At 41.2% G+C, this 27,951-nt stretch overlaps 1 protein-coding gene across 1 annotated transcript in view; it reads left to right on the top strand.

Annotated features, from left to right (window-relative positions):
• PFDN4 (prefoldin subunit 4) overlaps positions 1 to 27,951 on the top strand; it is a 161,186-nt gene that overhangs the window by 66,583 nt on the left and 66,652 nt on the right. The gene's annotated exons all lie outside the window — the stretch shown is intronic.

Genomic DNA, 27,951 nt, shown 5'->3' with positions numbered 1-27,951 from the left:
GCTCCTGCCTGTAATCCCTGCACTTGAGGCTGAGGTGGGAGGATCTCTTGAGCCCAGGAGTTCAAGGCTAGCATGGGCAACATAGTGAGACCCCATCTCTACACAAAACTTAAAAATTAGCAGGGTGTGGTGGAGTGTACCTGTGTCCCAGCTACCTTAGGAGGCTGAGGCAAGAGGATCCCTTGAGCCCGGGAGGTCGAGGCTATAGTGAGCCATAATTGCACTGCTGCACTCCAGCCTGGGCAACAGAGCAAGACCTTGTCTCAAAGAAAAAGAGCAAAGACTTTCATTCCTAATTGGAACAAAAACCCCACTAAAGGCTCTGACAGCTCCTTGTAGGACTCCTGATTGGGTAATGTTGGAAGACTAGGATTCTCCTGAGGCAGGAACTGTGTCTACTTTTCTGTCCCATATTACACTCCCCACAACAAGCACAGTGCACAGCACATAGTAGGTGCTCAATAAATCCTTTTATTTACCACTTGTCTGGAGTAAAGCATTATAATATAGTCATTATACGTGTGGCTTCGGAGCCCAACTGCTGGGGTCTGAGCCCTAGCTCTGCCACTTACCTACTGTGTATCTTTGGGTAGGTTACTTCTGCCTCTGCTTTGGTTTCCTCATCTGTAAAAGGCTGATAATGAAAGTACCTACTTCAGTGGATGGTTACTCTTCCTTTACATGCATTTACCAGTTTTCTGAACATATAATACTGTTTAGATCCATGTGGACTTGATGATTCTAATTATTTGTAATGCATTACACTCTTCATATTTTTGCAGTTAAAATGTATATATGTATTTATAATAATTTTGGTTATTTTCTTCTTCTTCTTCTTCTTTTTTTTTTTTTTTTTGAGACGGAGTCTCGCTCTGTCGCCCAGGCTGGAGTGCAGTGGCGTGATCTCCACTCACTGCAAGCTCTGCCTCCCGGGTTCATGCCATTCTCCTGCCTCAACCTCCCGTGTAGCTGGGACTACAGGCGCCCGCCACCGTACCTGGCTAATTTTTGTATTTTTAGTATAGACAGGGTTTTACCATGTTAGCCAGGATGGTCTTGATCTTCTGACCCCGTGATCCACCCATCTTGGCCTCCCAAAGTGCTGGGATTACAGGCGTGAGTCACCGCACCCGGCCCGTTATTTTCTTCTTAACAAATAGTGCAGACATTTGGATCAAGGAAAAGGAGTGTGTGTGTGTATAATTTTTTTAAATTGCTGGTAAGATGTGTCAAGCTAAGCTTTTACTATCTGTGACCTGCACATCTTTAGTTTGAGGAAACAAGTCACATTTTAATTTAATTTAATTTAATTTAATTTAATTTAATTTAATTTAATTTAATTTTACTTTGAGATGGAGTTTTGCTCTTATTGCCCAGGCTGGAGTGCAATGGCATGATCTTGGCTCACTGCAGCCTCCACCTCCTGGGTTCAAGGAATTCTCCTGCCTCAGCCTCCCAAGTAGCTGGGATTATAGGCACGTGCCACCACGCCTGGTTAATTTTGTATTTTTAGTAGACATGGGGTTTCTCCATGTTGGTCAGGCTGGTCTCGAACTACTGACCTCAGGTGATTCGCCCTCCTTGGCCTCCCAAAGTGTTGGGATTACAGGTGCGAGCCACCATGCCTGGCCCACATTTTATTTTTTTTATGGGAAACCGTATCTTGGTCATATCTTTAGCAGCATGGAACTTTGGAAAGATGATAGCATTTGAGGAAAGGACGTGAAGGAAGAGACTTGAGTTTAAACTGGCACCTTCTGATTTCTCTGCCCCCAAAAAGTATTGATGAGTGTGTTTTAATGGTTGCCAATATGTGTCTGAAGGTTGAAGGAGAACACTCAGGGAAAAAAATAAAAGAAAAACACGTGTTTAAAGTGGTCTGTAACTGAAAGCAGCCTAGAAAAGGTCATGGAAGTAGTGCCCTGGGGTGCATTTCACCAAGGGCTACATCATCCCTTGGGGTTTGCAAAGCTGGTAGCTAAGGAGGATGAGGTAATGTAGGGATGTCCGTCTGGCACATTTCATCTCAAGAGCTGATCATCTTTAGGTCAGGAATGAACTCCTCACCCCATACAGAATATTACAGAGTTGGCCCAGGTGGACAGAGAGGAGACGGCAAAGAAATTTTGATGTTCTCGAGGCCAGGAATGTTGCCCTTATATGGGTTTCCTTGGAGGAGTTGGCTATGCGCGCAGCTTATTCCCTACTTTAGGTGTATCAAGACGTTCCCCACAATATTCAGTAGTTAATTATCCCAATCCACATTTAAGAAATAGCACAAGACACTATGACATTATCTAACAATCTCTCAGGTCACTGCACACGATACTAGCTTTGGGACATAGGCCTCCAAGATTCCTGTGTGTAGCAGTAGCTCATTAGCCCTTTTCAAGAGAAATATTATAGTTGTCCAGTCCGAACCTTTTGAAGCCTTTTGATGCTATTCTGCCTAACACATAAAAGTCTTCTACCTAGCGAGGCATAGTATTTGGTTTGTATGGAATTGTTTCTCCAAGTAGTTACTTTATTTCCCATCAAATTTCTCCTCTGTTTTCTCCACCACTTACTGTCGGCCAATTGGATTTTTTTTAAGGTTTTTTTTTTTTTTTTTTTTGTCTTCCTTAAAATTACCAGCATGGAAAAATAAACTATTCCCAAATGCGTGATGCTGTAAATCCCAGAGTTCAAATGCAGTATCACTGGAGGGTGTGGTTGATGGGAAAGTAGGTAATATGTCTTGTGATAAAATGCTCCTAAGAAGGAATTTTGGCCCCATTCACAGGAGGACATTGTTTTCCTCATTTTGACTTTTTTTCCTTTTTTCCCCATCTGGACACAAAGTCCTTAGTAATTTTATCACAACCTTTATTGGGAATGGTGAGTCCTCGGCCATAATTGATTTCAGGAGGTTTGCAACTGGGCTACGTGGGAGAAAATATCTCACTAGTATTGTTGAAGCCCTTTGGTTTATGTGCTTTGGCAATAAAATCCTCAGCAGGGGAGTTCAACACCATCTTTTGGTTTCTGTTTCTAGGTTTCTTCTTTCTTGGCTTGAGGAATGGGTTAGTATGTGGGTTTGTGTAGGAGATTCAGAGAAAGAGTCTAAGATTTCGCTTAGGCTTCGTGGGGTTCACACCTTTAGATTTGGAGCCTATTTGACTGCTTTGCTTTATTTTTAAGTGTTTTTTTTTTGTTTTATAAAAATTATTCTTTCTTCTTAGAGGTCATTTGTAGAGATTGCATTAAGGCTTACAGTTCTGTTGTCTGGTCGAATGCTTTGTCTTTTTTTAAAAGAGGAACTAGCTTGCTAACTTGGAATTATTGTGTAATGATGACATCATTTATTTGTCTCTATGGGTAATAGGCATTCATTCCTTTTTTTTTTTTTTTTTCCCAGAGGGTAATGAGTTCATGTTGAAGTATATGATAGGATGTATTCTCCCTGGTTATCATAAGCAGATGCATCTTTTCATTTACTTGGAAGATCTTTCTGAAACATGACCTGTGCAAAGGACTAGGGTTATGGGAGAAATTATAACAGACAAGGCTGCTGTTCTACAGAAGCCCTTCGTCTAGTGGTGGTGGGGGCACAGATGAGCACCCAGGAAAATGCAGAAAGATAAATGCTAAAGAAGGAGGCCTTGCCCAGCCTTGGGCCTCAGGGAGGCCTCAGGGAGGGAGTGACAGCTAAGGGGAGATCGGAGGGGCAAGCAGGAGAGGGACAGGTAAAGAGGGGGTGGGAGAGACTGGCACTTCTGATAGGAGAGAACACCCCAGAGAGAAGGAATTGCAAGCTCAAAGTCCAGGAAAGAGAACTTTAATTACATTTTTCAAAGTATTTATACATATGTTATGTTTATTTATTTTGTAACCTTGAGTTATACAACTCAGAGTCTCAGTTTTCTTATCTGAAAGATGGGATAACAATCCCCACCTCCAGGGCAGACCATCAGGAAAATCCAAGGTAACCGATAGAGCGTTCCTTGTTAGCATACAGCTGTTTAAGAGTGTCTGGCACATAGTCTATGCTTCATAAAAGAAACTGCCTTTACTGTTCTTACAGTTCTTCTTCTCTATCTTAATGTTTCCCTTTGCCTAATTTGTCCTACCTATTTTTAAATTATTTAATTTTGCTTGAGGTATTTCTCTCTCTAATTTATCTTGATTTTATTAGTAAGAACATTTAACATCAGATCTATTATTTTTAACAATTTTTTTTAACTTTTATTTTGGGTTCAGGGGTACATATGCAGGTTTGCTATACAGGTAAACTCACATTATGGGGGGTTAATTTCACAGACTATTTAGTCACCCAGGTATTAAGCTTAGTACCCATTAGTTATTTTTCCTGATTCTCTCTTTCCTCCCACCCTCCACCCTCAGGTAGGCCCCAGTATCTGTTGTTCCCCTCTTTGTATCCATGAGTTCTCATAATTTAGCTCCCACTTATAAGGGAAACATGCAGTATTTGGTATTCTGTTCCTGTGTTAGTTTGCTAAGGATAATAGCCTCCAGCTCCACCCATGTTCCTGCAAAAGACAGGATCTTGCTCTTTTTCGTGGCTGCATAGTATTCCATGGTGTATACGCACCACATTTTCTTTACCCAGTCTAGATTTTAACAGATTTTTAAGTGTACAATACATTGTTGTCTATGGATACTATGTTGAACAGTGGCAGCTCTCTGGAACTCATCTTGCATAACTGAAACTTTATTCCTACTCAATAATAGCTCCCTGTTTTCCTCTCCCTGGAGTCCCTGGCAAACCCCCTTTTACTCTCTGCTCCTTAGAAGTCCTCCTCACACATCATATTGGGGTAGGATACAGTTTCCTACCCCTTCCTAAAACAATCACAGGCAAGAGCACTGCCACTTACATGACAGGTTAAGAGTAAGTAGTGTATGCCCTGTACACATTGTGCCAACAGAAGGCAGGGAGATTGAAAGAATTTAGTAACCCAGGGGGTCTGCCAGCATAGAACAGTGTCCACTATGATCTTTTCTAACCCAAACGCAGCATTATGCACAGTTTATATCTTTATTTTAATGTGAAAACTGTGATGTGACTAGTAACACCTGGCTTCAGCGCACCATCTAATGAGAGCCTCTGTGTCAGAATGAATTGAGCTATAATAACTACTAAATTGACTCATAATGACTTACACCAAAAGGAGATTTATCATCCTATAGAATTAGAAATGCAGAGGAAGGATGGCCCTGAGGATGGTTAATTTAGCAGCAAAACAACATCACTAAAGATTCAGGAAAGTTCCGTCCTCTTTTTCCATTTTGATATCATTGAGGCCAGAAGGTCACTTGGTGTCTTCGTTTTAAAAACCAGGAGAACCCCGGAGCCCCAAGAACACTTTCCCTCATAATTCATTGGCAAGAATCAACTCATATGCCTCCAATTGAATGAAGGGGAATAAAATTATCAGGGATGGCCAAGGCTTTAAGCAAGACACGAACTCTAAGGATGCGGATGGTCTGTGCTTACTATGAGAACCTGATACCTAACCTGAAGTTAGGATTCCACTGGTAAGAAGAAAAAAGGGAGTGGGCAGTGGCTATTGGGAGACACTTATCATGCCTACCAGATACACATTTTCTTGTATGTTTATTTGTGCTAAAAGAAACACAAATTCTCTCCCTTTTCTTCTTAGACCAGAGAGGTCCAAGATATTTGGAAAGAGGAGAGGCTGTGCCAAGTAAAAATAAACAAGCCCACAAACCTCCCTAGAAGAGACACACACATATCCTCCACATCTGGATCAGGGTGGTGATGATGATGGTGATGGTAAGTGGAAAGTCTCAAGTTCTCCACATCTGCCAAAGTTGGAGCAGCTGCTACCAGGAGGGCACCAGATGGTATGTCCTTGCTTCCTGTACTGCTCAGAGTCCCAGCAGAAAACAGAATTCCATTCAGATGTTTGATCAGAGATTTTTTTTTCTTTCTTTTTTTTTTTTTTATTATACTTTAAGTTCTGGGATACATGTGTGGAACATGCAGGTTAGTTACATAGGTATACGCGTGCATGGTGGTTGCAGCACTCATCAACCTGCCATCTACATTAGGTATTTCTCCTAATGCTATCCTTCCCCTAACCCCTCACCCCGCCGACAGGCCACAGTGTGTGATGTTTCCCTCCCTGTGTCCATGTGTTCTCATTGTTCAACCCCCACTTATGAGTGAGAACATGCGGTGTTTGGTTTTCTGTTCCTGTTTTCATTTGCTGAGAATGATGGTTTCTAGCTTCATCCATGTCACTACAAAGGACATGAACTCATCCTTTTCCTATGACTGCGTAGTATTCCATGGTGTATATGTGACACATTTCCTTTATCCAGTCTATCATTGATGGGCATTTGGGTTGTTTCCAGGTTTTTGCTATTGTGAATAGTGCTGCAATGAACATACGTGTGCATGTGTCCTTATACTAGAATGATGTATAATCCTTTGGGTATATACCCAGTAATGGAATTGCTGGGTAAAATGGTATTTCTGGTTCTAGATCCTTGAGGATAAACAGAGATTTTTTTTTTACAGTTACTATTTCTAAAGGCATGGGTAGGTTAAGAAAACTAGCAAGGGAGGATGAGACACCTAGGACTAACCACCGTGGGAAGTCATAAGGAAAGCTTAGCCTGAAGGGCCAAGAAGATGAAATGATCATTGCAGACGCTAAGTGAAATTGAGGCAGTGGAGGAGGGGCCTTTGGGAGGAGCTGTAGCCTAGAGGAAGGAAGCCAGCGTGAGACACGTGGCCAGAGAGGCAATAGAGGCAGTGCTCTGATCTCTCTCACTTCCCAGCCTGTGATATCCATCTGGTGCCTGCTTCCATTGGCTGAGCCTGAATGTAGGCACTGGTGAAGGAGCTGGAGCCCAGTGATGCCCATGTGGAAGGCAGCCTCTCGGGGCTAGAGGAGAGCAGAGACAGATGTAGTTGGGACGACAAACAGATGGATGGGCTGATGTGACCCCAGGCAGGCCCCTCCACCTAGGGCATTCTTTCTCAAGAGCCTCGATCCCAGGCAGAGCCACGTGGCCTCTCAGAGTCAGTGAATCCACCCGCAGCCAGCAAAGGAACTCCTTTGGCTTTGGTTTGCTTCTGCTTGGTCTGTCTTTTATTCTCCTGCTCAGCACTTCTCCTTCTCCTCATTTTCCTGTCTCCTGCTTTTCTCTTCTTTGTCTTCTCTCTTCTTCTTTCTCTTCTGCTCAGTATCTCTCTGATTCTTGAAGCCTTTCACAGTCTAATAAGGGCCCTAAACTTCCACTGGAATCATGGAGAGCTCTTTTCTGTCCTTTTTTATTTTTCAGTGAATAACAGTCAGATTCAGGTAGGACAGGTTTAATTTTGAAACTTGAAAAATTGCTCAGGACTTCCTCTTCAGGAGATGAGCATTGGTCTTTTATCAAAAGAAAACAAGATTTTTGGTAGGGTTCTTTCAGGTAAATGTTTACCACTTACAACATACAGTAAGAGAAAAAAATGATAAACATTATAAATAGTGTATTTCTTCACTTCCTTTACCATCATTTGCACATTTGTGCCTAGTGTCCAATGCTAGGTGTTACTTTCACCACTCAAGTGACTCTTGGGGCCCATCCTGACAGCTGTGTTTCAGGTTGGATGAAATGAAGCCTTTCCAATTGTTATACAATTGACTGTGAGCTACTTAAATCTGCCACTGATTAAGAATGACTGGTTATGAATCATTTCCAGTTCCCAAATATGATGATGAATTTGTGATTGCTCTGCAACAGTTTTCAAAACAAGATCTCATACCTTCCATCAGGGAGAGGGAAAATGGTTTCATTTTCAACACGGGAATTTGTTTCTCTGGTTGAGACATAAAACATGTGTCTTAATGGTTCTGCAATGTGCTGGGATCTACTCTGAAAGGATAGTGATTCACGAAGAGATGGAGTGGGGTTTCACATCCTTTGAAGTCTAGAGTTGCCCAATTGCAGTCATGGAGCAACATGCAGCTGAGCATAATAGCCAACTGTTCCTAGGTTTGTCTTTAATGGTTAAACATGCCTCATGCGGTGTGTCAAAAGCTTATAAATTCCTAATTGGGGCAAGGCTGCTGTGGGTTTAGTTGCCAATAATGTGTTAATGTTGGATTCAGAGTGCCCAATTAGGATGGAACATAAAGCAATGCATGGCAGCGAATGAATACGAGATCACTCATGTTTCAGTGGAATTTTCTTTGAAGCTTCACAAAACTGGAGGAATAGCTGCGCAGATAACACTGACTTCACCTTATGGCCATATGCAGAGGGCTGAAGAAGTCCTGATAAACTAAAGTAGGTGCTTCCGAAGCTCCCTAAATAGGATTGGTTAAAGTGTGGGGATAGAGAGTTGGTCACATCCAGGATTTCTTCCCACCTCCTTCCTGTCATATCGGAATACATGTTACTGTGGCTAAAGTGACATTTCCATCCAGAAGCCAGGATCTGGTTTAGCTGTGTTTGTCTTCCTTCCCAGAGCTGAGTCATGAATGGCAGTTTGGAATCCTCCAAGGTTAAAGGTATCTTTTGTTCAGCCACTCGAGGCTGCTCTCTCACTGTGCTCAGTTACAGTCTAACTGGCATTTCCTTGTCAGTACTCTATGCTGTTGTGTAAAGCAGATTCAAGTTATTGTATTTGGTTCTTCTTATTTGTCCACTCACGCATGTCACTGTTTATGATGATCCTTCTATGATGAAGGCACTATTTGAGATGCCTGAAAACACCAAAGTGAGCAAGATAAACGAGGTCCCTGTTCTATTCTATTCTTGTTGAGGAGCTAGATAAGTAGACAAATGAACAAACTAGTAAAATAATTTTAGACAGTGCTATAAGATATGAAAGGGCTAAAAATGGGTGATGGTGTAACATAATTGGGGGGAGTTGAGTGATGGCCACATTAGATGAGGTGGTTCTCTCTGAGTGTGTGATTTTATCCTGAGATCTAAAGAATAAGAAGGAGTCAGCAATGGAATGATCTAGAGGAAGAGTGTTCTGGGTAAAGGACTCACAATTGGAGGAAGTCCTCAGGCAGGGAAGGGCTTGGTGTATTAAAGAAACAACAGTAACATCAACAGAATCTGTGTGACTCTGCTCCATGAGAAAGAGAGTGGGGGGTAGGGGACTATGTCAGAGAGCAATGGGAGCTGGTTATGTGGGCCATGGCGAGAAGTTGGGATTTTGTTCAATCATAATCCACCCAACTGTTTTTTCACTCGCTATACTTCCTCTCTTCCCTGCTTATCCACGGTTTATCATTAAAATCATTCCCTTGAAAATATCCTGTCCTTTGGTATTAGTTATCTATTGCTGTGTAACAAATTAAACAAAAAATTTAGCAGTTTAAAATAAGAAGAATTTGTTATCTCACACAGCATTTGTAGATCCAGAAACCAGGCTGGCTTAGTTGGGTGGTTCTGCCTGTAGGTATCTTATGAGGTTGCAGTCAAGCATTAGCCAGGAGTATAGTTATCTAAAGATCATACTGGGGCTGGGGGGTTCACTTCCAGATTGACTCACTCACATGCCTGGAGAGTTAGTCCTAGTTGTTGGCATGGGGCCTTAGTTCCTTGTCATGTGGGTCTTCCTATAGGACTTCTGAAGTGTCCTCATGGTATGGTGGCTGACTTTGCCCAGAGACAGTGATCCAAGAAAATGGAAGGTGAAAGTCACTATGTCTTTTAGGGATCTAGTTTTGGAAGTCATATTTCATTGTCTTCATAATATCTAATCAGTCATAAAGGCCATCCATACTCAGTGTGGGAGAGGAGAAGATCACACAAGGGCATGAATACCAGAAGACAAGGACCATGGCAGGGTGTCTCAGAGGCTTGCTAACACACCCTATCACCTCCTTTGTTCAAATCTTGCAAAACCTCAGCCCTGAGAAATCTAAAGCATTGCACTAACATCTCATCCATTGAAAAGCATACCAACATGCTGAGTGAACTCATTTTATGTTCACGATCACAAACATCAAATGAAATCTTAGTGCTGTCTGACTCTCCTTCTACATGCCCCTAGCCAATTTATTCTTTTCCATATCTTCATCTCTTTTATACCTGGTTTCATTCTTCATTTTGCCCAAAGTCCTTGCTTCTGATAAAATAGAAGCTATCAGAAGAACAATTCTACATACTTCCACCAATGAATTACCCACCCAGCTATACCCATATACTCTACCTTCTCACCTGTCACTACAGATGGTCAGCTTTTGTTTCTATACGTGTTTTAGTGTATTAGTCCATTTTCACACTGCTGATTAAGACATATCTGAGACTGGGAAGAAAAAGAGGTTTAATGGAGTTACAGTTCCACATGGTTGGGGAGGTCTCACAATCATGGTGGAAGGCAATGAGGAGCAAGTCACATCTTACGTGGATGGCAGCACCAAAGAGAGAGAGCTTCTGCAGGGAAACTCCTGTTTTTAAAACCATCAGATCTCATGAGACTTATTCACTATTGCAAGAACAGCACGAGAAAGACCTGCCCCCATAATTCAATTACTTCGCACTGGTTTCCTCCCACAACGTGGAGGAATTGTGGGCGTTACAATTTAAGATGAGATTTGGGTGGGGACACAGCCAAATCGTATCAATTACTTTCATGGAGCTGCCACAACTAAATACCACAAACTGGATGTCTTAGATCACATAAATGTACTGTATCCCAGTTCTGGAGGCTACAAGTCTAAAATCAAGGTGTCAGCAGGGCTATACTCCCTCTAAACACGCTAGGGCAGGATCTGTTCAGGTCTTTTTTCTGGTTTTCAGTGGCTTAGGGCATTAACTGTCTTGCAGATGGCCACCTTCTCCCTGTGCTCATCCCATAGTTTTCCCTCTATGTGTGTCTGTCCCAGTGTCCAGATTTCTCCTTTTATAAGGACACTGATTGTATTGGATTAGGACTTACCACAATGACCGCCTTTTAACTTGATTACATCTGTAAAGACTCTATTTCCTGATCAGGTCACATTCTGTGGGAATGGAGGTTAAGACCTCAACATTTTTTGTAATGGGGAGGTAGGTGGGGGACAAAATTTAACCTAAAATCTTAGACTAATTTCTCCATTTGTATGCTGAATCCCATTCCCTTCCACCAGCCAAATGGATCTTTCAGCAACTGTACTCTCTTTCCCCCTGCGTTATCTATTTTTCCCTTTCTATTGATCATTCCCATCTTATAGAAGCAGACTCTAATAACCCCCATCATGAAAGCTAACCAACCAACCAATCAAACAAAAAACTTGCTGATCCCACTTATCTTATTCATAGAACTCAAAAGAATTGTCTTTACTCTACGGCTCTACTCTTTCCTCTTTGGTTTCTCGGAAGCTCACTTCAATAAGTCTTTAACCTACCATGCCATCAACATCTCTTTGGTTATGGCCAAAAGCACTCTATGTATTACCAAACTCAATGGGCAGCTCTCAAGTCTTGTCTTACTTGACCTGTCAACTGTGTTATTTGACACAGTAGATCACTCCTTCCTTTTTGAACGCTTTTCTTCACTTAATTTGAGGACAGCACTCTCTTTTGCTTCATCTCCCATCTCACTGGCCATTGCTTCTCAGGGTTTAGTCTTTGAAACTCATCTCTAGATGCTTCATGCCTTGAGTGATGTCACCCAGCCTTGCGGCTGTATACCATCCATATCTACATACGCTAACAATTCCTGACCTCTTTCTTTAATGCCAGGCTTGTATATTTGTTAATTCTTCCTCTCTACTCAAAAGCCTGATAGACTTCTCAGTATTTTATGCCCTGAACTGACCTCGTGATGATCCTTCATGCACATTCTAGTTCTTTTCTTGTCTTCCCCATCTCAGAAAATGGCAAATTCATGATCCCGGTTGCTTAAGCTAAACCCTTGGCATCATCCTTGATTATCTGTCTCTTTTTCTCATGTCTCACAAGTATCAATGAATCCTCTTTGCTCTACTTCGCCAATACATCCCAAATTCAAGCATCTGTCACCATCTTCATCATTGTCAATCTGGAGCAAGCCTTGATTCACCTTTGCCTGGACTATTATAATCATCCCCCAGTTAGTTTCCCTATCTCTATTCTTGCCCACCTCTAGTGCATTCTGGACCCAGCAACCAGAACATGTAACTCAAAACCCACCAATAGCTTCCCTTCTTGATAAGCATAAAATGCCAGCTCATTTTGTTGGCCTTCAAAGCTCCCCACAAGTGCATTCTTGGCCACCTCTGACAGAATCCTCTACCACTTATTCCTTTATTCCCTCCACTCCGGCCACATGAGCACCCTGGATCCTTTTTTTTATCATGCCAACTGTGCTTTCTGCCTCATGGCCTTTGCATTCGCTGTTCCTTTAATCAGGAATGCCCTTCTCCTAGGTATCCACATGGTTTGCTCCCTCATTTCATCCAGGATTCTGCCCAAATGTCTCCTTGTCAGAGAGGACTTTTCTGCCCACTCTAGCTAAAATAGCAATCCCTGTCCACCAATATTCTCTATTTCCTTACCCACTTTCTATTTCTTCATAACGCTTATCATGGCTAGGAACATTTTATATTTATTTGTTTATTTCTCTTACCCCTTTAAAGTATAAACTTCACGAGAGCCATGACTTTGTTTACTGATGAACCCTTCCTTAGCTCCTAGTGTAGTATACAGCACATAGTAAGTGTTGAGCAAATATTTCTTAGTCAGTTAATGTGATAACTCCGTGTTTTTCCTTCCTTCCCTTCCATTTTCATTCTCTTCCTTCCTATCCATTTTCACTTTTTCTCTTTCTTTTTCTCCACATTGCACTTCCATCTTCATTTTTGCTTCATTTTCAGATTAATATTAGAAAAACAGATTGATTCAAAGACCTTCAAAAAGGAGAAGACTCAATGTAATCCTTAAAATTGTTATGAATATCATTATAAAGATCAGAACCACCCATACTTTGAGTGGTTAATTTTCAAAATAAAAAGCAGCTGAAATTTTACGGCTAATTGCAAAAAGGATTAACTTGATTAATCCATCCCTGCATTGTTTTAACCTGAGTTTCTAAGATACTGTGACTTTTCGAATAAGCTAACATAAAAGAGGGGCTCCAAAAATTTACCCATGCCTATGACAGAAAGTAGCTTGCCTTTCTGTATATTATTTATGCCACATGGCTAAAACATTTCATAATAAACTTCTTAGTAAAGAAAGAAAATATCTTACTTTTCCTCTGCACTTTTGACTTCTCCTTTTTTTAAATTCTCTTTCTCTTTAATGTTTTTCTTTGGTTAATATTTTGGGATTTGTTCAACAAACTTACTTCTTAATGATGCTTGGGCCTTGTTTGGAAAATCAAATGTCTACAGATGTGGGCAAGAAAGGCAATCAAGTAGGCTCAGAGTAACAAAAAAAATGTCTGCAGTTTAGGGGCCTGCGACAAATTGGAGACACGTGCTTTGTGGAAAGGGAATACTATGAAAGTCAAAACAAATATGGGTGCAGTACAAATTGAGCTGGTCGTTTTTTGAACTCTGACTTAGGTAATGTGACTACTATTATAATAAACTGGTAGCTGCTAGTCCTTATATTCCTAGTAGATAACTGTGGGAGGAAGTGCATGGAATCAAAGTTACAAAACAAATATTAGAGTAGGGAAAATCATACTTCTATGAAAAATAAGTCGGCAAGTGAGTACACAAAGTTGAGTGTGTATGTATGTGTATGTGTGTGTGTGTGTCTTCAAAATAATAGTCAACTATTATGCAGTGATGTACTGTGGCTCTCTGGAAACATAAGAACCATGTACAAAATATAATGGGACAAATCACAGAGTTGGTTGTAGGTAGACATATCCTTGGGTACAATCATTTTTAGGGTATTTTCTGCAAATAATAAAAGTTAAAAGGAGAAATCGAATCAAAACCAGAATCAGCTTCCAGAGAGCCAAACCATCTCAGATGTGAGAACGTTTTGTTAGCTGGTTATACCACCCCTTCCACTCGGTGGTGAGATAATGAGGATACCCCTGGGTGGACTGCACCCAGGTTTCCCCCTGTTTCTTATACATGGTTCTTGCTTTGTGCATACCTGAGAGCCATGCAGACTGGAACGCACTGTGAACAGCTGTGTGGTGACTGACACCTGACCCCTTCACCGTGCGTCTTAGTTCATTTGTGCGGCTGTAACAAAATATCTTAGATTGGGTCATTTGTAAATAACCAAGATTTATTGTTTATAGCTTAGGAGTCTGGGAAGTCCCAGATCAAGGCACCAACAAATCCAGTGTCTGGTGAGAGCTTATTCCCCGCTTCAAAGATGCCCTCACACGGTGATGGGGGCAAGGGAGCTCCCTCGAGCTTCCTTCCATAAGGGCACTAATCCCATTCATGAGGGGTTAGGACTCATGGCTGAATCACTTCCCGAAAATCCCATCTATTAACACTATCACATTGGGTATTAGGTTTCAATGTATGAATTTTGGGGGAACACCAACATTGAGACCACAGCGCCATAAAGCCGTGCTAAGTGAGAGAGTGGTTCCTGTATGCAGGGGTTTTAGTTAATGCAGCACTATTTAAAGTGAGGATTGCTTGTATTAGTAAATCAGGACAGCTTGTGTTTCCATACCTTTGAACTTTGAACTCAAACTTACCTGATGTCTGCTATTTTGATGTTTGTTTATTTGTTTGTTTTCAGATACTCATTTAGGGACATAAATCATTATAGTTGGAAGCCCGTGCTCCAGAGTCAACAAGAATAATGGGTTCAAAGACCAGATCTGCCTCTTATTACCTCTGTGACCTGTGACACAATTTCTTTTCTTTTCTTTTTTTTTCTGAGACGGAGTCTAGCTCTGTCACCCAGGCTGGAGTGCAGTGGCGCCATCTCAGTTCACCACAACCTCTGCCTCCCGGGTTCACACCATTCTCCTGCCTCAGCCTCCCAAGTAGCTGGGACTACAGGCGCCCGCCACCATGCCCGGATAATTTTTTTGTATTTTTGGTAGAGACGGGGTTTCACCGTGTTAGCCAGGATGGTCTCGATCTCCTGACCTCATGATCTGCCCGCCTTGGCCTCCCAAAGTGCTGGGATTACAGGTGTGAGCCACTGCGCCCGGCCACGTTTCTTAACCTCTCTAAGCCTCTGTCTCCTCATCTGAAAAATGGAGATAATCATACCTCACAGCTTTGATTAATGTGAAGATTAAAGTGAGATGCTGCTTATAAAAAACTTAGCCATAATGGGTAGCATAAAAATTCTCAGTATATATTATCAATGACTCCCTTTGCTATTACTTCTTTTATTATTAATACACAGCACAGCTACTCCTTGAAGTGTTTCATAAAGTTTGGTGACACTCTTAACACTCCTGAGAGGTCAAGCATACAATTGGCTTAGGTTGGAGGAACAGTGAACTTGGTGGTCTTGCTGAGCCCTGGTCATGCATAACTAGGATGCCAGATGCTTAGAACTGTAATAAAAAATTTCCCTTGAGCTTGGTAAAATTTGGCAGGCTCACCATTCATCCTTCCATGAGCTGCGTGAGTCAAGCGCTGGGCCAGCTCAGCAGAAGCATCGAAGTTCAATCACAGCACAAAAATCTAATCAATTCTCACAGTCAAAGAATGAGCTGATGATTCAGGTATTTATAGCAAAAGGTGTGAAGAGACTATTTGGAACATGGTGGAGGGTAAGAAACAGGATATAAAATCTACTCCAGAATTTAATTTCTTGTGTGTCTTCTAGGAAATGGGATGAATGGTCTTTTAAAGAACATTCTTTATTCAGCTAAGATTTTTGGGCATCTACCATGTGCCGGGCGTTAGGCTAACTTCTAGCCAAGTAGCTGAGAACAAGACTATGTGAGCACCAGTTCTCACAGTGTTCAAAATATATGTCAACATCTATACTGAGTGTGTAGCCCTTATTATGCAGCTTGGTACTTTAACTTTCTCTAAGTTGTCAGAAACTGCTAGAAATTTGAATGATTTCCATCAATGTATTCAGATGAATTGCTCTAGTGGTGGGCAGAGGAAAGATCCTATTTTTTCTCCCCTAACACACACACCCCATTAATCAAAAGATTGCCTGTTATTTAATAAAAAATAAAACACATTAACTTATTGAGGCAAACGTGGTTCCCAAAGCCATTATTAAAACTGAATTACCAACGACACGGTCTGAGCAGTAATATTATGACCACAAGTCATTTTTCTCAATTGACATTCTGACTGGTGATACAAGATCCATGGGAACTGTCTGAATTGCAAGGCAAATATTTTAGTAATGAGTCGATCCCCAAGGCAATTTCAACACTGGCATGGAAATTTATACATTCCTTAAGCTTTGCTTCAAAGACAGGTAAAATTCCTTCTGAATTGGGTAAATGGAATGCATTCTATAAACTGCACTCTTTGGTTACAATGAACCCAATTGCTCCCATCGTTCATAATCTGGCCCAGCAAGCCAATTCTTTGTTCCATTGCTAACCCATAGTGCAGATTTTAATCTCTAACAATTAGTAACCCATTCCCACATATCTTGGAAAGTTCACGACTGCCAGGGTAGGCAATTTTTATGTTGTGTATATAGGTCTCCAAAGAGACAATAAATATTTGTGGAATGAATATATGCTTTTAAAATTCCCATTTCAGTAAGTGGAGTTTGCAGTATACTTTAACATAGCCCAGCAGAGAAAAAATTTAGTGAGAGAAGAATCTAGAATAGTAGTTTCTAACTGAGGGTGACATCATCCCCCAGGGGACACCTGACAATGGTTGGTGACATCTTCGGTAGTCACATCTGAAAGAGGGCGCTATTGGAATCTGGTAGGTAGAGTCCAGGGATTCTGTGAAATATTCTACAGTGCACAGGACAGCTCCCCTATGATGAAATATTATCTGGCCCTAAATGTCACTAGTGCTGAGGTTAAGACACCCTGATCTGGAGGAATGCTTCTCTTTCTTTCATCTGGGGAAGTCAGCTGTGTTTCAAGTAAGCTCCAGCAGCCCCATGGAGAGGTCCACGTGGTGAGGAATGAAGCCTCCCCAAACAGCAGTCAGCAACTTGTCTGTCACCTAAATGAACTGTCTCGCAAAGGCATTTTCCAGCCTCGGTTGAGCTTTCAGATGAAAGCAGCTCAAGCAGACACCTAGATGGCAACCTCATGAGAGATTCCCAGCCAGAACTAGCCAGCTAAGCCATACCCAAATTCCTGACCCTCAGAAGTTGTAGACCAGTGGTCCCCAACCTTTTTGGCACCAGGGACTCGTTTCATGGAAGACAATTTTTCCACAAATGGTGGGGTGGTGGGGGATGGTTTTAGAAGGAAACTGCTCACCTCGGATCATCAGGCATTAGTTAGATTCTCACGAGGAGCGACAACCTAGATCCTTCACGTGTGGAGTTCACAATAGGGTTCACGCTTCTATGAGAATCTAATGCCACCCCTGATCTGACAGGAGGCGGAGCTCAGGTGGTGATGCTCACTTGTCTGTAGCTCATCTCCTGCCGTGTGGCCAGTTCCTTACAGGCCACAGACTGGTACCGGTCTGTGCCCTGGGGGTTGGTGACCCCTATTGTATATGACACATTCCTCTAAGTCATTAAGTCGTTAGTAGTTCCTTATGTAGCAGCAAAACTAATATTAAGTACCTTATGTTGTATCTACACCAAATGGCTTCATTTTCTCTCCCTGTATTCCAGTGAGTACAAGAAGAATGGTGAAGGATATGCTTTTTGATTTTGCAGAGAAATGAAGACTTGCAGAATAAAGTATCTTGCTTAGTTAATAGAGTCACAAGCCATTTGATGAAGCACCTGTTGAGAGTATAGCCTAAGGAAGACTTGACTTTGAAGCCCAGATCTGCCACTTTCTAGTCAACTAACATCCCCAAGCATTGATTTTTAAAACATGGGAATAACAGGAGCACCTGTTTGATAAGGTTCCTGTGGAAATTACAAGAGATAACAATATAATGTGCTTAGCACAATGAGTGGCTGGTGGTAAACGCTCTACAAATGTTCGTTGAAGAAATAGATGTTGTGATTACATGAGTGAAATTTTTTTTTTTCAACTCAAATCACTCTGGTTTTCTGTTTCACATCTTTGCCATTTAAAGGTTTGGGAATGAGTCTCAAAGCCCATGATTTATGATCTTGTGGTATTTTGCTGAGGTTGGGATTAGAATCATTTAAGTTGCAAGGTGGTGTTTGGTGGAACTCAGTGAACTCCCAGCTGCCCGTGCAGCTCACGTGTCTCAGCAGAGCCAGTGAGGCACTCGTTCTGGGTGAAAAAATTTAGCAGACTGCCAAAAAACTCAGTACTATTAGGGTAAATATTTTTATATAATATTTAAAAAATCAAATTAGCAAATGATTGCTAGCCACCTGTTTTTGTAACTGAAATTTTATTGGACGTTCACCACTCACAGCTGTGAATTCAATAATTCACATCAAGCTTTTTAAGATGATTATTTTCTTAAATTTATTTTTCGTTTATATTTACAGGGAAATTTTTGCCCCTAAGCAATATTTATGTGTGCAAGCCATTGTGAAGTTAATGGCGCTTATACCCTGGAATGGGTCTGTATGAATTTGGAAGCTGTGGCAACATGTTGCGGACAGCTTATTATGAACAGCTGTGGTTGGAACTGTTAATGTCTTTTCTCATTGCCAGGCTCTTGATTCTTCCTAATTCATATGATTTGCATCCATAATTTTGGAACTAAAAATATGTCTTTTAAACTAGTAATATTTAAAGAGAAAGATTCCAAGCCCTATTTATATTTTAATTTATTATTTATCGATTATTTTTTATTTCCATATGTTTCTGGGGAACAGGTGGTATTTTGTTACATGAGTAAGTCCACTAGTGGTGATTTGTGAGATTTTGGTGCACCCATCATCCAAGCCCTACTTTTAATTCTAAGGTGATAGAAATCCAGGATTAAAAAGAAGAATAAACAAAAAGAGAAGTTAAAAAAAAAAAAAAAGATGAAAGCATCAACTAATGAAATGGAAAAAGAAAAACCAAACTTTAGTTCTTTGAAAAAAACTAAAACAGGCTTTTGTTGAGATACAGAGAGCATAAAAATAATCCTAAGCATAAAACAAAAATTTCTACAATTATAGTAGATGTTTTGAAAATCATAAGTGAATACAGTTAGCAACTATGTGCCAATAAATTTATAAGTCTAAATGAGATTGACGATTTTCTAGAAAAAAAGATAAATTACTTAAACTGACACAGAAAGTAGAAGAAAATCTAAATTAACCAGTAACTATGAAGGAAGTGAAGTAGTGGTCAGATGTCTGCAGGCCTGTGCCAGAGCTGGCTCCATGGGTGGGGACCTGAGCTGGGCAGTCACAGGGTGGCCCCGTGCTTAGAAGTACCTTGCTCTGGGTTTAATTCTTTGCTGCTGCTTTCTTAAAATTCTTATTCTTTTCCTTTTCTCTCTCTCTCTTTTTTTTTTTTTTGAGACGGAGTCTCGCTCTGTCTCGCCCAGGCTGGAGTGCAGTGGCCTGATCTCAGCTCACTGCAAGCTCCGCCTCCCGGGTTCACGCCATTCTCCTGCCTCAGCCTCCCGAGTAGCTGGGACTACAGGCGCCCGCCACCTCGCCCGGCTAGTTTTTTGTAGTTTTAGTAGAGACGGGGTTTCACTGTGTTCACCAGGATGGTCTCGATCTCCTGACCTCGTGATCCACCCGTCTCGGCCTCCCAAAGTGCTGGGATTACAGGCTTGAGCCACCGCGCCCGGCCCTCTCTCTCTCTCTCTCTCTCTCTGTCTCTCTTTCTTTCTTTTTTTTTAAGACGAGTTCTCACTCTGTCCCCCAGGTTAGAGATCACAGCTCACTGTAGCCTCAAACTCCTGGGCTCAAGTGATCCTCCCACCTCAGTCGCCCTTGTAGCTGGGACCACAGGCGTGCACCATCACACTTGGCTAATTTTTTGAACACGTTTTTGTAGAGATAAGTTCTTGCCATGTTGCCCAGGGTGGTCTGGAATTCCTGGGCTCAGGTGATCCTCCAGCCTTGGCCTCCCAAAGCACTGAGATTAGAAGTGTGAGCCACCACACCTGGCCTTAAAATTGTTAACATGTCATATTATCATATATAAATTATAATATATGTTATGTTATCAACTATGTTAATTATATTATTAAAATATAGTACTATATTATTAACTATAATATATCAATATATACTATAATTATAGTATATATTAATAAGAAACCCTCCTTTTAATTTTGTACTTGGCCCCACAAATGATGTGGCCGGTCCTGTTCATACTAGTATACTTTTATAGGTGAGTTTTACAACTAATTTTACAGTACTGATAATCTAAAACTTTTGAAAATAGGAAAAGAAGGCAAGTTACCCAGTTCAATTTAGATCATTGTAACAATTCCAAGATCTCTTGATGAAAGTCATTTAGAAATTTGGAGATAAAATGTTATTTCATTGGATCTGCCAAATCATTTGAATAACTGCCATAATCATTTATTACTGAAGAAGTTTGATATTGACCTTTACAGTTGAATTGTTCTCTCTTCAAATGAAGTTGTTTTCTAACTTTTTTGTTTTTTTCTGTTTCCAACAAGAAGTATGCTAGCATAGCTTATCCTAAACTCATTCTAGGTTAGTTGATGAGTTAACTATTTTAAGCTCTTCCGGCATTTCTACTCTCTTAAAGTCTTAATATGAATTTTTTTCCAGGTCACTTGCAGTGAACCTTGGAAAGATTTGGCAAATTGACTTAATGTTTGTCCAAAGTCAGACTCAGCTACCTTTTCCGGAAGCTCTAAGTTTTTTTTTTTTTTTTTTTTTTTTTTTTTTAAAATGGAATTAGTGTTGGAAATCTTATTAAGAATATAGTGGAAGCATACTTGTTTTGTTCTGTTTCTATATTTCTGATCTAGCTACATTGTTTCTCTATAAGGCGGGCAACCATTTGAAGTCAGGAGTTGGAGACCAGTCTGTGTAACATAACGAAACCCCATCTCTATTAAAAATACAAAAATTAGCTGGGTGTGGTGGCAAGCACCTGTAATCCCAGCTACTTGGGAGGCTGAGGCAGGAGAATCTCTTGAACCTGGGAGGCGGAGGTTGCAATGAGCCAAGATCATGCCACTGCACTCCAGCCTGAGTAATACAGCCAGACTCTGTCTCAAAAAAAAAAAAAAAAAAAAAAAAAAAAAAAGAGGCTGCCCTCTGTTTCTTGCCACGAGGGCCTCCCCAGTACAGTCGCCTGCTTCATCAAAACAGATGACTATTACAATCTTTTCTCACGTAATCACCAAGTGACATCTCATTACCTTCGACATATTCTGTTGGTTAGAATCAAGCCACAGGCTCCACCACACTTAAAGGGAGGGATTTACACAAAGCTTTGTTTGCCTCATAAAATATCATTCTGTTGTTATTTTACTTAGGCATCATCTTTAAAACTTGAATCAATTGATTTATAAGTAAATTTTGTAGTAGCACCAGAACTTTAAAAAGAATTAGTATTACCAGAAGATAATTGTAAACATACATATTACCAGTAATACAAATTACTTGTGTATGTACCTTGAAAATTCATCCTGTATACAACTTGTGATTGTACATAAGCATCCTTAATAAAATGCTGAAAAAAATCAATGTAATACACTTAATATAGTGCCAAGCACACAGTCAGCCCTTAATCAATGTAAGCTATTCTTATTACAGATCTATTAGGTTGGTGCAAAAGTGATTACGGTTTTTGCCATTACTTTTGCACCATCCTACTACAAGTTTGGTCTCCAGAATATATTGTATATCGGATGAAACACAGAATGAATATCTCTTTTCCAGCACCCTTGGCCTATTGATCATGATCTTCTTTCCTGCCATGCTTGGACTCACCTGCCATGCTTGGACTCAACTTTAGAATGTTTCTCGATACTGTGTTTCAGGCAGTTGTCACCAATCAATTGGTGTTGGCACAATCCAGAGGACAGCTCCAATAGATTTCACCTGGTGTAGAGAGATCTGGGCCAATCATAACTGAAGAAAAGCATTAACAATACATGAAATGAAGGGGGAAAATCGGTTTATTAAAAAGAAAACAAATGCAAATGAAAAAGCAAAGCATTTCTTTTTCAAGTATGTCATCAACTCTCCGCTTCATATTTCTTTTGTCTTCCTGATCTCTTTTCTCCCACAATGTGGGACATCCTCATCACCTTACCTTTCTGCTCAATGTGTGCAAAATATATTGCACACTCATTTTTATGAAAGCACAACAGATTCGGGAGGAAGAAGTTTCCTCTGTGCAAATCTTCTAATTCTAAAGCACTGGTACTTGGGAGTTGATGCTACTTGAAAAGCCCAGGTGCAAGGCATCCTGATGACTAAGGGTTCTACAAATATTTTATTGCTGATAAAGGAGATTCTACAGGACAAAACAGTCATGGAGAAGCATAAGTGATATTAATCACTTATTAGGTCAATGTCCAACCCAGGAGATTAGGAAAAGCACAACAAATTAATCTGAATCATAAAATAGCACCTTGGCTTTCAACCAACAGCTTTCTCCTAAATACTTGCTGATAGATTCATTGACTGACCCATTTAGGTTCTTTGAACACCAAGAAGTGCAGGGAAATGAGCGAGAACTATGAAGTCAGACAGACTGGGGGTTCAGTCCAAGCCTGCTTGCTGCATTTCCCTGAGTAAGATACTTAACTTCTCTAAGCCTAATTGAAAAATGAGAAGATTCCCAGCGATTTGGCAAGGCCATGGGAGAAACTGTTGGGACGATTATAGAAAAGGAGTTAAAACACACTAAAAATATATTAGTGGCCCTAATCAGATATTTGTGCATTTCAGCTTTTTAGAGAAATGCAGTGAGGTGGCCTAAAAACCAAAGGAAACAAATGCATAGATTTCTAGAATGTGCAAAATAGACCGTGAAAATGAGATGTGGCAGGTGCTATCAAGAGCAGACGCTGAGTCAGGACTCAGTGTTGGAGACTGAAGCTCAGGCCCTGCCCCAGAAAGGACTGGCTCCAGCTGATGGCTTTGTGGGCTCAGGGGCCACACAGACCAGGACCTCTGTTTTTTCACGGAAGCCAGAAATATGAGATGGTGCATCTCATCCCACAACTGTTAAATGTTAGTACGTCTTTAAATACCTGCTATTTACTGAGAATTCGTCATGTACCAGACAGCTTCTAAGAGTTTTAGTGCATTGTTTCCATTTATTCTCTCAACAACTGTATGAAATATGTTTTGATCATTATTTCTGTTTCATAAATGAGAAAACTCAAGCACAGAGAGGTCAGAATCACTTCCCCAAAGCCACACAGTGGAGGAGCTGGGATTTAAACCCAATCTATCTGCTTCCAGCACTCAGTTCTTTTTTTTTTTTTTTTTTTTTTTTGAGACAGAGTTTTCACTCTTGTTGCCAGGCTGGAGTGCAATGGAAGGATCTTGGCTCACTGCAACCTCTGCCTCCTGGGTTCAAGCAATTCTCCTGCCTCAGCCTCCCGAGTAGCTGGAATTACAGGCACACGCCACCATGCCCAGCTAATTTTTTTTTGTAATTTTAGTGGAGACAGGGTTTCACCATGTTGGCCAGGCTGGTCCCGAACTCCTGACCTCAGGTGATCCATCCGCTTTGACCTCCCAAGTTGCTGGGATTTCAGGTATGAGCGACTGTGTCAAATTATTTTGACATAATTTCAGAAACGTTATATGAGCGGTACAAAGAATTCCCATATACCATTTACCCAGATTCTTCAAGTGTTTGCATTTTACTACTTTGGTTTTGTCTTTCTCTCTCTCTCTCTCTCTACACATACACACACACACACACACACACACACACACACATCCTAACTCAATGCTGAGCTTGCCTAGAAGCAGTAACATCCCAGTAGCAACGAGTACCAGGAGCCAAAATCTTGATTTCTAAATGCTCTTTTCTACTAAAATAAACTAGAACTTCTTGAAGAAATAGATGATTCCAGGGTGGGACAGGTGAAGTACAAGATCAGCCTGGAATATCTTAGGGTGTTCCAGAAAGCAAGGAAGTGCTAAAAAATAACCACGTCAAAAACAAACAAACAAAAAAACAAAAAAAACCAACAACAATGCACAGGAACCTATTGAAAGAGGCTCCCATTAGTCAAATCTGGGACAATCTGAACATCCAAACAAATAATGACAGTGTAAAAATTATAACCCATTCAAAAACGTAAGAAATCTGTAAGCTTGCACTACATAAATAGGCATAAATTATAAAGAATAAATTCTTCCTGACAGCACGCCTGTAATCTCAGCACTTTGGGAGGCCGAGGTGGGCAGATCACAAGGTCAAGAGATCGAGACCATTCTGGCCAACATGGTGAAACTTCATCTTTACTAAAAATACAAAAAATTAGCTGGGTGTGGTGGCATGTGCCTATAGTCCCAGCTACTTGGGAGGCTGAGGCAGGAGAATGGCTCGAACCCGGGAGGTGGAGGTTGCAGTGAGCTGAGATTGTGCCACTGCATTCCAGCCTGGTGACAGAGCAAGACTCCGACTCAAAAAAATAAATTAAATAAAAGTACACAAAATTGATGGGATTAGAAAAATCACATTTGGCAACTAGATTTGAACCAAACCAAATGCATCAAATTTTATCTGTGGATTTGTAGTTTCCAGTATTTAGTGTAAAATCTCCTATGATGAGACCACTGGGTTGATGGAGTTAACTGTATTTTTTAATTATCCTGGTAATTCTCCATCAGTCCCAAGAAGACTCTAAACAGAAAAGAAAATTAATTTCCTGTATTAGCATGCTAAAAGACACTCCCACCAGTGCCATGACAGTTTACAAATGCCATGGCAACATCAGGAAGTTACCCTATATGATCTAAAAGGGGGAGGAACTCTCAGTTCTGGGAATTACCCACCCCTTTCCTGGAAAACTCATGAATAGTCCACCCCTTGTTTAGCATATAATCAAGAAATAACTATAAGTATACTTAATCAAGCAGCCCATGCCACTCCATTGTTCTCCCTGTGGAGTGACTATTCTTTATTCCTTTACTTTTCTAATAAACTTGCTTTCACTTAAAAAACTATAATTTCCCATAAGTCTCTTAGGGTCTGCTCCACAAATAGGTAAAACTGATTGTGTTTGTATTTCCATGATGGTGTAATTGTCTCCCATTTTTCCCATTTGGGCCCAGAACATTTCTTTTGACAGGTTCTGCCCCGTAAAGGGAGCTGTTTGACTTTTGCCTCTTTGATCGAGAAATAAGGGTTCTGACACAATCCCTGCTCTGTGCTCAGCACTGACTTAGGTACATTTCAAATTTTCTAATCTCCATGAGAACACTTGTGCATCGGGTATGTTAGTGTCCATTGAATAGCTAAGGCTCAGAGAGGTTAAGTAAACTCTCCATGTCACACAGCTGGGAAATGGCTCCTCTAGAATTGAAACCTGGTGAGGTTAACAACTTTAAAACCTAGGTTTTTTTGGGTCGGGCACGGTGGCTCATGCCTGTAATTCCAGCACTTTGGGAGGCCGAGGCAGGTGGATTACCTGAGGTCAAGAGTTCGAGACCAGCGTGGCCAACATGGCAAAAACCCATCTCTACTAAAAATACTAAAATTATCTGGGCATGGTGGCAGATGCTTATAATCCCACTACTTGGGAGGCTGAGGCAGGAGAATTGCTTGAACCTGGGGGGTGGAGTTTGCAGTGAGCTGAGATCACGCTGCTTCACTTCAGCCTGGGTGAAAGAGTGAAATTCCATCTCAAAAAATAAAATAAAATAAAACCTAGGATTTTCCTCCTATATCAGCATGAAGTTTAAGGGTGTGGAACTCACAGGTGTTTCATTGGCAAGACAATGCATTGGGGATTTAGGTTTGAAAGTTAAGCAAGCAGAGTAAAAATTTCTTAGAGTTACAGTAAATTTTACATCCCTTCAATTATCTGTAAAGTACACCATAAACACAGAGTTTCATCTCTTATTAACCCATTTATGCCAGAAGTTGCAAATTTTTTGTGTGTGAAAAATCAGACCTTGGCGATGACCTTGAACAGTAGGATATCAATAACTCCCACAAGCTTAGAGTTCCACTAATGGAACACTAGGCATAAATGAGTTTTAATCCACATAGAATTCCTTCCAGTGTTGGAACAGTTTTCTGCTCTAGTGGGTGAAAATAACCTGAAGTAGTTGGCTTATGTCTAGGGGCCATGTCAAGTGAAAAAAGCACGTCCTCAGATACTGGAACCACACCAATGGCATCAGGAGCTCACATTTTGAGATGTACATGAGAAATAAGGCAAGAGGTGGATCTCATTTCCCATCGTGCTGTTCTCATTGAGCGAGGATGTTGGAATCACCTGGGCTACATCCTTCCATAGTCATCTTTCCACTCCAAGCATGGATGGTTGGATGTGCCTGGGTTGAGTGTGCATATGATGCAACCTCACTCCATCCCCTGCGTAAGTAGTTTCCCCACAAATAATTCCTACTCCCCAGGGCAGCAGTACTTGGTCTGCAGAATCCCTGCTACAAACGTTGAGGAATTCCTTTACTCTCTCCATTTCCTCCTTCATTTTTTTTCCTTTCTCTCTTTTTATTTTTCCCTTCCTCTCTCTCTCAAAAATTATTTGAACATCACAAAAGCCAATTGGACTGAATTCCATATGTATCATTATATACTGGTTTCCCACAAATATCCCTGGAAATTTTGTCAAAGCTAAAATATGGAGCCAGCCTTGAGGGAGACAGAACAGGGACTGGAAAGGTGTCATAATAAGCTATGAGCACTGAGCAGCTGTGTTACTGATGACGATCACAACGGCCCTGAGTCACTAAGCATTTACCGAGGGACAGGCACTGTATGACATGGTAATCTAGAAGACCTTGGAGAGGAGGTTTTACAACTTGGCATGCATGAGTCCTGGGAAATTTGCCTAGCTTTATTGGTTACCACAAATGGCGGTTGTAAACATTACAACTAGGACAACCAGGTAAAAGGAAATATTTAATGAGTGCCTATTAAGATCTGTAAGCCAAGCATCATGGATACAGGGGCAAACTGAAATAAACATATCCCTGCTCTTATGCTGTCTATATCCTAGTACATGGGCTGGGGAAGAACAAGGGGAGGAAATGTCAATCAAATAATCACAGAAATGCATATAAACTTGCTATTGTGGTGAGCTATGTAGGAGCGGTACATGATGTGCATCCCACAGGGCCGGGAACCAATCTATCTTGGAATCTTGACTTCCCTATGTACCAATTGTGATTCTAAGGGGATTACTGAGCACCTCTGTGCCTCAGTTTCCCCAGGTGTGAAATAGGAAGAATGATCACATCTACTTACAGGGCAGTGACAAGGATTTGTGAATTCATATGTAGCGAGTGCTTAGAAGAGAGACTGAGGCAGCAAGAGCAGTCAATAAATATTATTATCATCATGGCCACATTGGCCATGTCAGTGTCCATGTCAGTGTCAGTTCTAGGCAACCTGCTCAGGGAGGTGAGGGGTAGCAGACATGGTCCTTGCTCCACCCTGTGCTCCTCACACCCTTTTGCCAGTCTTTGTGCCCTTCGCCCAGGTTTTTCATGGTTTGCTCCTCATGGAGCCTGCAGCCTTCTTTAAAGACTACCTTCTGGCCACTACAGCCATTTTGCCTGCGTATGTTAAGTCTAGAAGTATCTGGCAGTTTATACCCCAAGGTGCAGCCTGATTTGAAGGAGTGTGGAAGCCCCGCTCCCTGGGCACAAGGAGAACAAACTGAGCTGCAGTGTACACTCCAGAGCTCCCCAGGGATCAGGCTGGGGCTGGAACTTCATTCAAAACCACACGCTTGTTTGGCTTCTTTCCCTTCCCCATCCTGCTGTCCCCACCGTCGCACAGGTCTCCTCGGGAATCACAACCCTAATGAATCTCGGTGCCGGGGACAGCCCCTGTGGGATCTGAGTCATCAAGGA

Source organism: Macaca thibetana, chromosome 10 (genome assembly GCF_024542745.1).
Source record: "Macaca thibetana thibetana isolate TM-01 chromosome 10, ASM2454274v1, whole genome shotgun sequence".
Lineage (NCBI taxonomy): Eukaryota > Metazoa > Chordata > Mammalia > Primates > Cercopithecidae > Macaca > Macaca thibetana.
This window is presented reverse-complemented; position numbering and strand designations above follow the sequence as displayed.